This window comes from Tupaia chinensis, unplaced genomic scaffold (genome assembly GCF_000334495.1).
Source record: "Tupaia chinensis unplaced genomic scaffold, TupChi_1.0 Scaffold149798_1, whole genome shotgun sequence".
Classification (NCBI taxonomy): domain Eukaryota; kingdom Metazoa; phylum Chordata; class Mammalia; order Scandentia; family Tupaiidae; genus Tupaia; species Tupaia belangeri.
This window is the reverse complement of record NW_006209642.1, coordinates 858,874-869,401: the sequence shown is the minus strand read 5'-3', so window position 1 is coordinate 869,401 and position 10,528 is coordinate 858,874. Positions and strand designations below refer to the sequence as shown.

At 35.5% G+C, this 10,528-nt stretch overlaps 1 pseudogene; it reads left to right on the top strand.

The window, feature by feature from the left end:
* The first annotated feature begins 982 nt into the window (after positions 1-982).
* LOC102484794 (10 kDa heat shock protein, mitochondrial pseudogene) lies at positions 983-1,355 on the top strand (annotated as a pseudogene).
* The last annotated feature ends 9,173 nt before the right edge of the window (positions 1,356-10,528 follow it).

Genomic DNA, 10,528 nt, shown 5'->3' with positions numbered 1-10,528 from the left:
GTCTTGAACTAAAGGTTGGGTTAGAAATTTTGTGAAGACACTTTAAACAAAAGTGATGGTATAAAATATATATTCATTTTGCAAACTAAAATTTTCTACAAGAGAAAAAAAGTGATTGAAAAGCTTTAGTTCAGTTTTATATAAATTAAATTATTTGGTTTCTTCTCTAATATTTTGCATTTTGATTTTCTTACAATTTTTTGAGTTGATATAAAACAATGACTTCTTTTAAAACCAATATATCCAGTCAATTTCTGTAAGTCATATAAATATTAATTTCAGTGTATCATAATATAAAAAATATTGGAAGCACTTATGAAGAAAAACAAATTAGACTTCTTTCAGAAGGCAATGATGAATCACTGAACTTTGTATACTGAAAAGACATGAGGGATTTTCATGTAATTGTGCTCACCATATTGTATCTAGGTGACCTTGGGATGTCATGACAGGAAGTAGTTTGCATAGCCTTGACTTTAAAGTGTTTAGATAGCGACATCATCACACTGAACAAGAGAAGGCAAGACCAGAACACAAAGACCACTTGGAAAGCTGCTGCAATAATCCAGTTGAGAAATGATACAGTCTGAATCAGAGCAGTGTCAGAAGTAAAGGAGAGAAGTGGGAAGATTTAAGAGATTTATGAGTTAACATTGATAAGACTTTTGACTGATTAATTCAATATGCAGAGTGATGAAGAGTGAGGGACAAATGAAGGTTTCGGGCTTGGTAACGCAAATTGGCAGCCATCTCCATGAAGAGCCCCGTGCTGGCAAGTGTGTAGGGTAATGTTCATATTAAGCCTCGGATTCTTCAGTCCTCGAGTGTGGTGGTGACTCTCAGGTCCTATGTTTCAAAAAGATCAAAAGTATATTACAAAGCTGGCGCTGGGCAGGCGTTCCACTTGTCCCGAAGGCCAGAGTGCGGGTCTCTCCACTTTCTGCGGCGGCTGCGCGAGACCGGAATACGAGCTGCGTCTGGAGTTATGGCGGGACAGGCATATAGGAAGTTTCTTCCACTCTTTGACCGAGTATTGGTTGAAAGGAGTGCTGCCGAAACAGTAACCAAAGGAGGCATTATGCTTCCAGAAAAGTCTCAAGGAAAAGTATTGCAAGCTACAATAGTAGCTGTTGGATCTTGCTCTAGAGTAAAGGGTAGAGAGATACAACCAGTTAGTGTGAAATTCGGAGATGAAGTTCTTCTTCCAGAATATGGAGGCACCAAAGTAGTTCTAGATGACAAGGATTATTTCATATTTAGAGATGGTGACATTCTTGGAAAGTATGTAGACTGAAATAATCACTACTGAAATGGCATCACATGAAGTTGCCCATTCCACTGAAGTTGTGAAGTTTTTCATCATGTAAATAATTTCCATGTTTCTCTTTTATAATAAACTAATGATATCTAATGAAAACAAACAAAAAAAACCCAAAAAAACAGAAGTTATTACAAAGCTGTCAGTGTGATGTTTTCTCCTGTAACTAAAAGAAGAATGAGAACAGCTTTTGTCTCCTTCAGGAAGTCCCACAGGTCTGCAGGATTCAGAGTTGCCTAATGGGAACAGCCTTTTAGACTATCTAGCCTAACTTCAGCCAACTATACTGTAGCTTCCTAACCTAGTCTTTATTTCACTTAAGTGAGAGTTCACTCATTAATCATTCCCACTTAACTCTCCATTTGTATTGTTACTTTGCATTTGTATTCAAGTAAGGAAATAGAGGTATTGAGTATGCCCTTGGGAAACTTCCTTTTTAAGAATGACAAAGATATCAGTCAGAAGATGAAATTGGCCAATTTACCTCTGGGCTATAACCAGGCAGTGATAAGGGGCAGAAGGCCAAATATATATATATTTTATATATAATAATGTAATTATATTTATATAATTATAATAATATAATTATAATTATATGTATTTTATATATATAATATATATAGTTATATATATATATATATAATATATATATAATTAGAAACATGAATGTAAAGGAATTAATGAGTCAGAGGAATTTTTCCATCTTAACTATAATATTTCACCAAAATTGAGATACAATGATTTGCAAGGCAGTAAAATAATCAGTCAATTAAATTATTACAAAATGCTAAAATACCATCATGGTAAGAAGCATTTTGTTTGTTTTTAATTTGCCAAAGGGTGCTAGAAAAAGAGAGAGAGAGAGAGAGCGAGATTGGAAAGTGAGATCTCGTCTCCCAAGGGAAATGATCATGCTGCAATCTTTCTATTTTTCCTTTCTTTCAGGATTTTGGGCATGTGTGCAAGCACTCACACACACACACATGCACACACATCAGCGTGTTTCTCAAACCTCTGGGTCTGGAACTTTAACCACAGAATTGTCCATGTGAGATCTAGCCACCTAACCACTATGCCACAGGCTGGCCCAGCATACATTTTGAGTTCAGATCTGTTAAGTATTAAAAATATATAGGTGTTTTAGAATTAAAGAACTGACAGTGAAGTTTCCATTTAAAAAATTATATGCAAGATGACATTTCTACTCTACTTGAAAAAGTAAAAAATGTTGTAAATACTCAGACATACAATCAAAAATTATATGCAACCCTAGCCTTAAAACTCTTATTTTTCCAATCTTAAATTAAAAAAAAAAAGCTCATAATTTTGTGTTTGGGCACATTTAGATTTTAGTTACAAGAAAAAGACTGCAATTATGTGTAGTTAATTACTTACATACAATGACTATAAACTCTTACATGTTTTGGAAGGGGTCTAAAACCACAGAACTCTGCCTTCTGCTTTATTTCAAAGCATCAGTTGAGACAAGTCTAAGTAACTCTGGAAATACTCAGATGGTACAAAATGCACACTTGCTTTTATTTTGTAAGCATCCTTTAAACATGAGTCATTAGATGAATTTCTTGTTCTAAGTAAATTTACTGAATTATTAAGTCATAAAATATTAAGCCAAAAATGGATAATGAAAGCACATGCTCTAAATTAAAGAAAGGAAGAAATAAGAAGGTATGAGGTGTGGTAAAATACATGAACATGTAAATGATATCCAGTCTTTTAAAATCAGAAGTTTTTTTTCTTTGAGTTCATCTTCTGCACAATATGCATAGAATTACTTTTGTGGGGGTGAAGGGTGCAATTATAAATGTAGCTCTAAATTCTATCTTCCTTCAGTGTGGTGTCAATTACTCCGAAGAGGAGTAATATCAAAGTATACATTTGCTTTAAATTGCCGGATTGCTGGGGATCTTCTTCCCTGTTTACTATAGCTGGGAAAAGCTCATTTCAAATTTGTCACAAGAGATTATTATATGTTCTCCTCACTACATTGTGACTAAGTAGGCCTTGGGTTTTAATACTAGGAAGAACTCTTATATTTCAGAATGTAAGAGGTTTTGGAAAGAGCAACCTCATTGCATTCTTGAGAAGCACATGTTATAAAACACTCAGAAAATTAGATAGATTAATACAAACTCAATATATTTTCAAGGCGAAGTGTTTAATGTAGAAAACATGAAAACAATCTGAAAAGATTTCATATTTGCAACATTCTTACACAAATCTTGTGTATTTCAAACTAAACAACTACTAAAGAAATATTCTTAGTTTCTTTATCTCAAATTTTCTATCATTAAAGTTTCAAGAAACCTGAATTTCATAGATCTTTTTAAAAATTATTTTATACATTTAATCACTGTACATCACTTAGCTTGTAAATTGAATTCACCCAACATGAATACACTTCACAGCAGTCCAACTGAGAATACAAAGCACGTTATCATCAACAGATAATCCATTTCTGTGTCGCTTAAATATCTTGGCTTTCTATTTTTCTCCTTAATTTCATTCCTTACACTCACCCCTTCTGCAACTTTCTTCCCCCCATTGTTTCCAGTATCCATAACCATTTTCAATGCTTCCATGTCCTCTAATCTTTCAGTTTTCACCACAGAGTGCAGACAATTTATGTTAAGTGGTGACATACAATGTCTCTCCTTCATAGCCTGGCTTGCTTTGCTCAGCAGTAAATCTTCCATATTCATCCACTTTCTATCAAATGCCAGGGTCTTGTTTTTTAGGGCTGAGTAGTATTTCATAGAGTATATGTGCCACACTTTTCCAATCCATTCATCTGTTCATGGGCATTTGGATTGACATTGAAGAATGTCTCTTGTAATTTTATAGGAATTGCATTAAATATGTAGATTAATTTGGGTAGAATTGCCATTTTGTTTATATTAATTCTCTCAATCCAGGAATATGGAACATCCTTCCACTTTTTTTGTGTCATTTTTAATTCCTTTTAAAAAGATTTTTATAGTTTTCCTTGTAGAGGTCTTTGACTTCTTTGGTTAGATTTATTCCTAGGAATCTTATACTTTTTGTGGCTATGGTAAATGGGATTATGTTCTTCAGTTCTACTTCTGTCTGTTGTTTGTATACAGAAATGCTATAGACTTTTGTAAGTTGATTTTGTATCCTATCCTGCCCCTTTACTGTATTTATTTATTACTTTGAGAAGTTTTTTCATGGATACTTTTGGGTCTTCTATGTATACCATCAGTCATCTTCAAATAAAGATAACTTTACCTCTTCTTTTCCTATTTAAATGCCTTTTAATTTATTCTCTTGTCTGATTGCATTGGCCAGGACTTCCAGCACTATATTGAAAAGGAGTAGAGAGAGTGGGCAGCCTTTCAGTCTTTTCTTTTGCCAATTTTTAGTGGAAAAACTTTGAGCTTTTCTCCACTCAGTATGTTAGCTATAGGTTTTCATAGATGGCTTTTATTATGCAGAGAAATGATCCTTCTATGCCAATTTTGCTGAATCTCAATCATGAAGGGATATTGTATTTCATCTTATGCTTTTTCTGTATTGATTGAAATGATTATACAGTTTTTATCTTTCTTTCTGCTAATATGATGTATTATGTTTATGGTTTTGCATATGTTGAATCTCCCTTGCACCCCTGGAATAAAGCCTACATGGTCATGATGAATAATCTTTTTATATGTTGTTGGATATGATTTACTAGTATCTTGCTGGAAATTTTTGCATCTATGTTCATCAGAGATATTAGTCTGTAGTTTTCCTTTCTTCCCCTATTCTTATGTTTTGGGAATGAGGGTGAGGAAAGCTTCATAAAATGATTTCGGGGTAGTGCCTTCCTTTTGGATCTTTAGAAATAATTCAAGTAGAATGGGAGTTACCTCTTCTTTTAGAATTCAGAAGTGAAGCCATCTGGACCTGGACTTTTCTTTGTTGGGAGGTTGTTTATTAATGATTCAATCTTATTGCTTGCTATGGGTCTATTCAGGCTCTTAATGTGTTCCTGAGTCAATCTTGATAGACAAATTCTTCTGTCCAGGAATTTGTCCATCTCATCCAGGTTTTCTTGTGTGTTGGCATATAGTCACTCACAGTATCCTTTAATGATGCTTTGTGTTTCTATTTTGTCTTTTGTAATATTGTCTGTATCATTGTGAATTTGATATTTCTCATTTCTTTCTTTCTTCTTAATTGGTCTAGCTAATTGTGTGTCAATCTTGTTCACCTTGTCAAAGAACCAGCTTTTGCTTTCATTTATTTTCTGTGTAATTTATTTTCTGTTTCACTTATTTATTATTTCTTTTCTTCTGGCATTTTTTGAATGTTATGTTGTTTTTCTAATTCTCTGAGGCATAATGTTAGGTTGTCCATTTGCAACCTTTTCACATTCTTCTTGTGCACATTAATTGCTATGAACTTCCCTCTTATGACTGTTTTTGCAGTGTCTCATAGATTATGGGAACTCATGCACTTATTATAATTTGTTTCCATGAATCTTTTTATTTCAGTCTTAATCTCTTTGATAACTGTGAAGTCATTCAAGTTGTGTAGTTTCCATGTATTTTTATATTTTCAAGGTTTTTTCCTGAAATTGATATAAAGTTTAATTTCATCATTGTCATAGAAGATGCTGGATATAATTTCTATGTCTTTGAATTTGTAAAGGCTGATTTTGTTCCTTGTCATGTGGTCAGTCTTCAAAAAGTACTATAAAAGTGTGAGAAAAATGTATATTCTGTGAGTTTTTGGTGGAAATTTCTATAGATGCCTTTTAAGTTCATCTGATTTATGGTATTGTTTAGGTCCTGTATATCTTTGCTTTTTTTTTTTTTTGTCTCATTGATCAATCTAAAGGAGATAACGGGGTGTTGAGATCCCCAACAATTAGTGTGTTGCAATATCTCTCTCCATTTAGATCTAGCAGTTTTTCCTTTACATATTTGGGTGCTCCTGAGTTAAGTACGCAGATACTTATAAGTGTTATGTCTTCTTGATAAATAAACTCTTTTACTAGCATATAATGTCCTTCTTTGTCTCTTCTTACAGTTTTTGTTTTAAAGCCTATTTTGTCTGTAATCAGTATCGCAACTTCTACTTTTCTTTGGTTGCTATTTGAATGGAATACCTTTTCCCAACCCTTTACTTTTGGTCTATGTATGTCTTTATCCATGACATGTGTTTCTTATAGCCAACAGATAGTTTCTAATTTTTTATACATTCAGCTAGTCTGTGTCGCTTGATTGGAAAATTTAAACCATTAACATTCAACATTATTATCAATATTTCCAGACTTGACCCTACTATTAAGTTAGTCATTTTCTTGGTTGTTTTTTATACTATGATTTCTGTCTGACTGTATTTAGTTTTCTTAATATTGCACTCCCTTCAGAAGAATTTCTTGAAAAGCTGCTTGATTGTTGATAAATTCTTTCATATTTTGTTTATCTGAGAATGTTTTTATTTTTTCTTCCCATTTGAAAGATAACCTTGTGGGTAGATTAGTCTTGGTGGAAATTGTTTTTCATTTAACACTTTGAATATATTTCCACATTGTTTCCTTGCTTGCATTGTTTCTGGTGAGAGGTTGATGTTAGCCTGATGGGATAACCTAAGTAATAACTTGATGTTTCTCTCTTGCCAATTTTACTATTTTGTCTTTATCTGTTGTTTTGGCTAATCTGGCTATGATGTATTATGGAGAAGAGCTTCTTGGGTTCATTCTACTCGGGAACATTTGTATTTGTTAGGTGTGAATGTTTAAATGCTTCTCTAGGCTTGGAAAGTTTTCTTCCAGGATTTCATAGAATGGATTTTCAATGGCCTTATTAGTTTCTTCACCTTTTGATATACCAATTTTTCAGATGTTTGGACACTTACTAGAACCTAATATTTCTCTATATTATCCTCATTTGTTTTTTGTTATTTTCTCTATCTCTTTGGTGTTTCCCCCACTCCAGGTCAGAGATTTCGATCTTCTACATGATCTAATCTGCTTTTAATACTTTCGAGAGAGGCTTTGATTTCCTGTATACTGCCTTCATCTCTAACAGTTTCATTTGATTCTTTTTTATGATGTCTATTTCTTCTTTCAGATCGTGGAAGGACTTCCTCATCTTCTGTAGCTCATTTTCTCTTGCATCTTCCAGAGTTCATTGTCTCTTTTCTCTTGCATCTCACTTAGTTTTGTCACTATGCCTATTCTAAATTGTTTATCTGACCTTTCTACAAGTTCCATTGTATTGTCTGTGAGTGAAGAGGGGTTCTTCTTTTCTCTTAGGGGAGAGATATTTTCTTGGTTTCTCATATTTTTGTTGTGCCTCTGAAATAGCTTCTGGCCATCCTAATTTCTTGGAGTTAATTCTGAACATTCAAAGGTGTGTGAGAGGAAGTGATCCATGATCTCTTAGCAGCACTGTCTCCCTGATGCTCATCTTGTAACCTGGATTTTTATTGCTGGGACTGGGTGTCCTTAAGTCTCCCAGGTTTTAGAGAACAGGTTCACCTGGGGCTAAGTTGCAGAGTTTCAACTGAGGAAGAAAGTAGAGGTTGCATAGCGTGGAGCACATGATGTGTCCTTCAGGAAACTATCAAGTCTATAACGAATAGGAGAAAGCAGAGTTTTCAAGGCAATCTCTGGCCTCGGTTCGCTCACTAGCTTCTGCCATGCAGGAGCTGGGAAGAACAGTGGGAGGAAGTTGCCAGCAAGAGAATCTGGGCAGAGAAGAATGGCAAGGAGGAAGTTAGAAGCAAGAGGGTCTGGGCACCTGGAATGGAAGGAGAGAAAGCACAAGTTCCTGAATTCTCTAATTTTTTTAATAAAATCTTTACTTACAATATATTGGTATGTTTAATATTGGGTTTTATTAGATTTTATACTACAGTCTACACATTTTTTGAGAAAGAGATATTTTTGCTATAGGGCACATGCACTTGCCAGAGAGAAAGAAAGAATGAAATCATCCCCCTGGGAGGATGGTCACGCCCCAATCCCTTCTCCTCCATTCTTTATTATAGATTTTGGGCATCCTTGCACATGAACCTGTCATGAGTTTCAAGCTGCTGGGTCCAGGATTTAAACCACAGTCAGTTATATGGGAGTCCAACTATCTTAACCACCATGTTACCTGGTGGCCTTAATCTATACTTTTTTTTTTCTTTTTGGAGAGGTTTTTGCTATAAGGCACATGCACTTGCCAGAAAGACAGAGACAGAGGGAACCAGCAGTTAGCGTAATGGCTATGTCGCTGGACTCCCACGTAGTTGACCGCAGTTCGCGTCCTGGACCCGGTGGCTTAAAACTCACACTGGGCACATATGTGTGCGTGCCCGAGATCCCAAGAGGAGAGTGGAGGAGAAGGGATTGTGGCGTGGCCATCCTCGCTAGGGGGTGATTTCTCGCTTTCTATCTCTCTGTCTCTCTCTGCCTTTCAGGCGAGCGCACGTGCCCTATAGCAAAAACCTCTCCCCCCAAAAAAAGGACAGAGACAGAGAGACAGAAAGCGAGAAATCACTCCCCAGGGGGGATGGCCATGCCACAATCCCTTCTCCTCCATTCTCCTCTCAGGATCTTGGGCTTGCATGCACATGCACCCAGCAAGAGTTTAAGCCACTAGGCCCAAGACTCGAACCGTGGTCGACTACATGGGAGTCCAGTGACATAGCCATTATGCTAACTGCTGGTCCCAATTTATACTTCTTAAGAGCACAGATGAAGTGTTGTTTAAGATAATTAAGGCAGTCATAATACACCAAAACTAAAATCTATCAAAATAACCAAACACAGCAAGAGTTAACTCAATGAGCCCATGAGAAGAAAAAAGATAGGAGTATGGCTATCTAGATGGTTCCAATTGTCATTTGGGCCAACAGGTAGTACGGTAGTTAAGGTGTTGTACTCCCATATAGCCCAAACTTGGTGGCTTAAAAATGAGGTTATGCATGTGTGTGTGCATGCCTAAAATCTCAGGAGGAGAAAGGATTGCAGAGTACACATCCTATGGCAAAAACCTTAAAAAAAAAAAAAAGAATCTGGTGTCAGTTCGAGGTGCAGTAGTAAAGTGCTATCCCTGTCAGGTATAGCAGACCCACATGAGAAAGTTAACTGTGTCCAGAGGCACACATATGCTTATGATTGAGGGCTGGTTCAAGCTGGGGGTGGTGTCATCAAGAAACTTTAGGAATTATTCTATCTCTGTCTTTCTCTTTCTCTGTCTCTTTGTCTTTCTCACTCATGGAGTAAATAAATAAGCTTAAATTTTTTCATCCCCTAAATAGATATTTCTCAAAATAAGAAATACAAATGACCAATAAGTACATGAAAAAATTCTTGGCATCACTAATGATTAAGGAAATACAAACTAAAAACTAGTAAAAAAGTCACCTCACACCTGTTAAGATTACACTTATCAAGGAGAAGAAAGAAAACAAGTGTTGGAGAACATGGGAAGAAAAGAAAATTCTTTTTCTTTTTTGAGAAGTTTTTGCTATAGGGAGTGTGCCCTCTCCAGAAAAACAGAGAGGGACAAAGAGACGGAAAGTGAGAAGTCACCCCCCAAGGGGATGGCCATGCCGCAATCCCTTCTCCTCCATTCTCCTCTTGTGACCTTGGGCATGTATGCACACGTGCCAGGCATGAGTTTAAGCCACCGGGTCTGGGACTTGAACCATGGTTAACTACATGGGAGTCCAGCGACATAGCCATTACGCCAATTATAGGTCCAGAAAAGGAAATTCTTATACATTGTTGTTGAGACTATAAATTATTACAAAGATTATGGAAAAATGATAAAAAAAAAGCTTTCTTTAAAAACTAAAAAATAGAACTACGATTTGATCCAATAATCTCACTTCTGGTTATAATCCAAAAGAACTGAAATCAATATGTCAAAGGAATTCTATATTCCGATGTAACATCATTCATTATAGACAATATATGGAATTAACATGTGTCTATCAAAGGGTAAATGGATAAAGAAAATGTGACATATATAAAAAGGAATACTAGGGGTCTTAAAAAAGGGACCCAAGGGGAATCCTGTCATTTGTAACAAGATGGATAAATCTGGAGGATAGTATGTTATGTGAAATAAATCACTCACAGAAAAAGAAATACTGCATGATAACATTCATATATAAAATTGAAAAAGTCATTTTTATAGAACTAGAGAGTGGAATATTGGTGACTAGGGTGTGAGGTGACTAGGG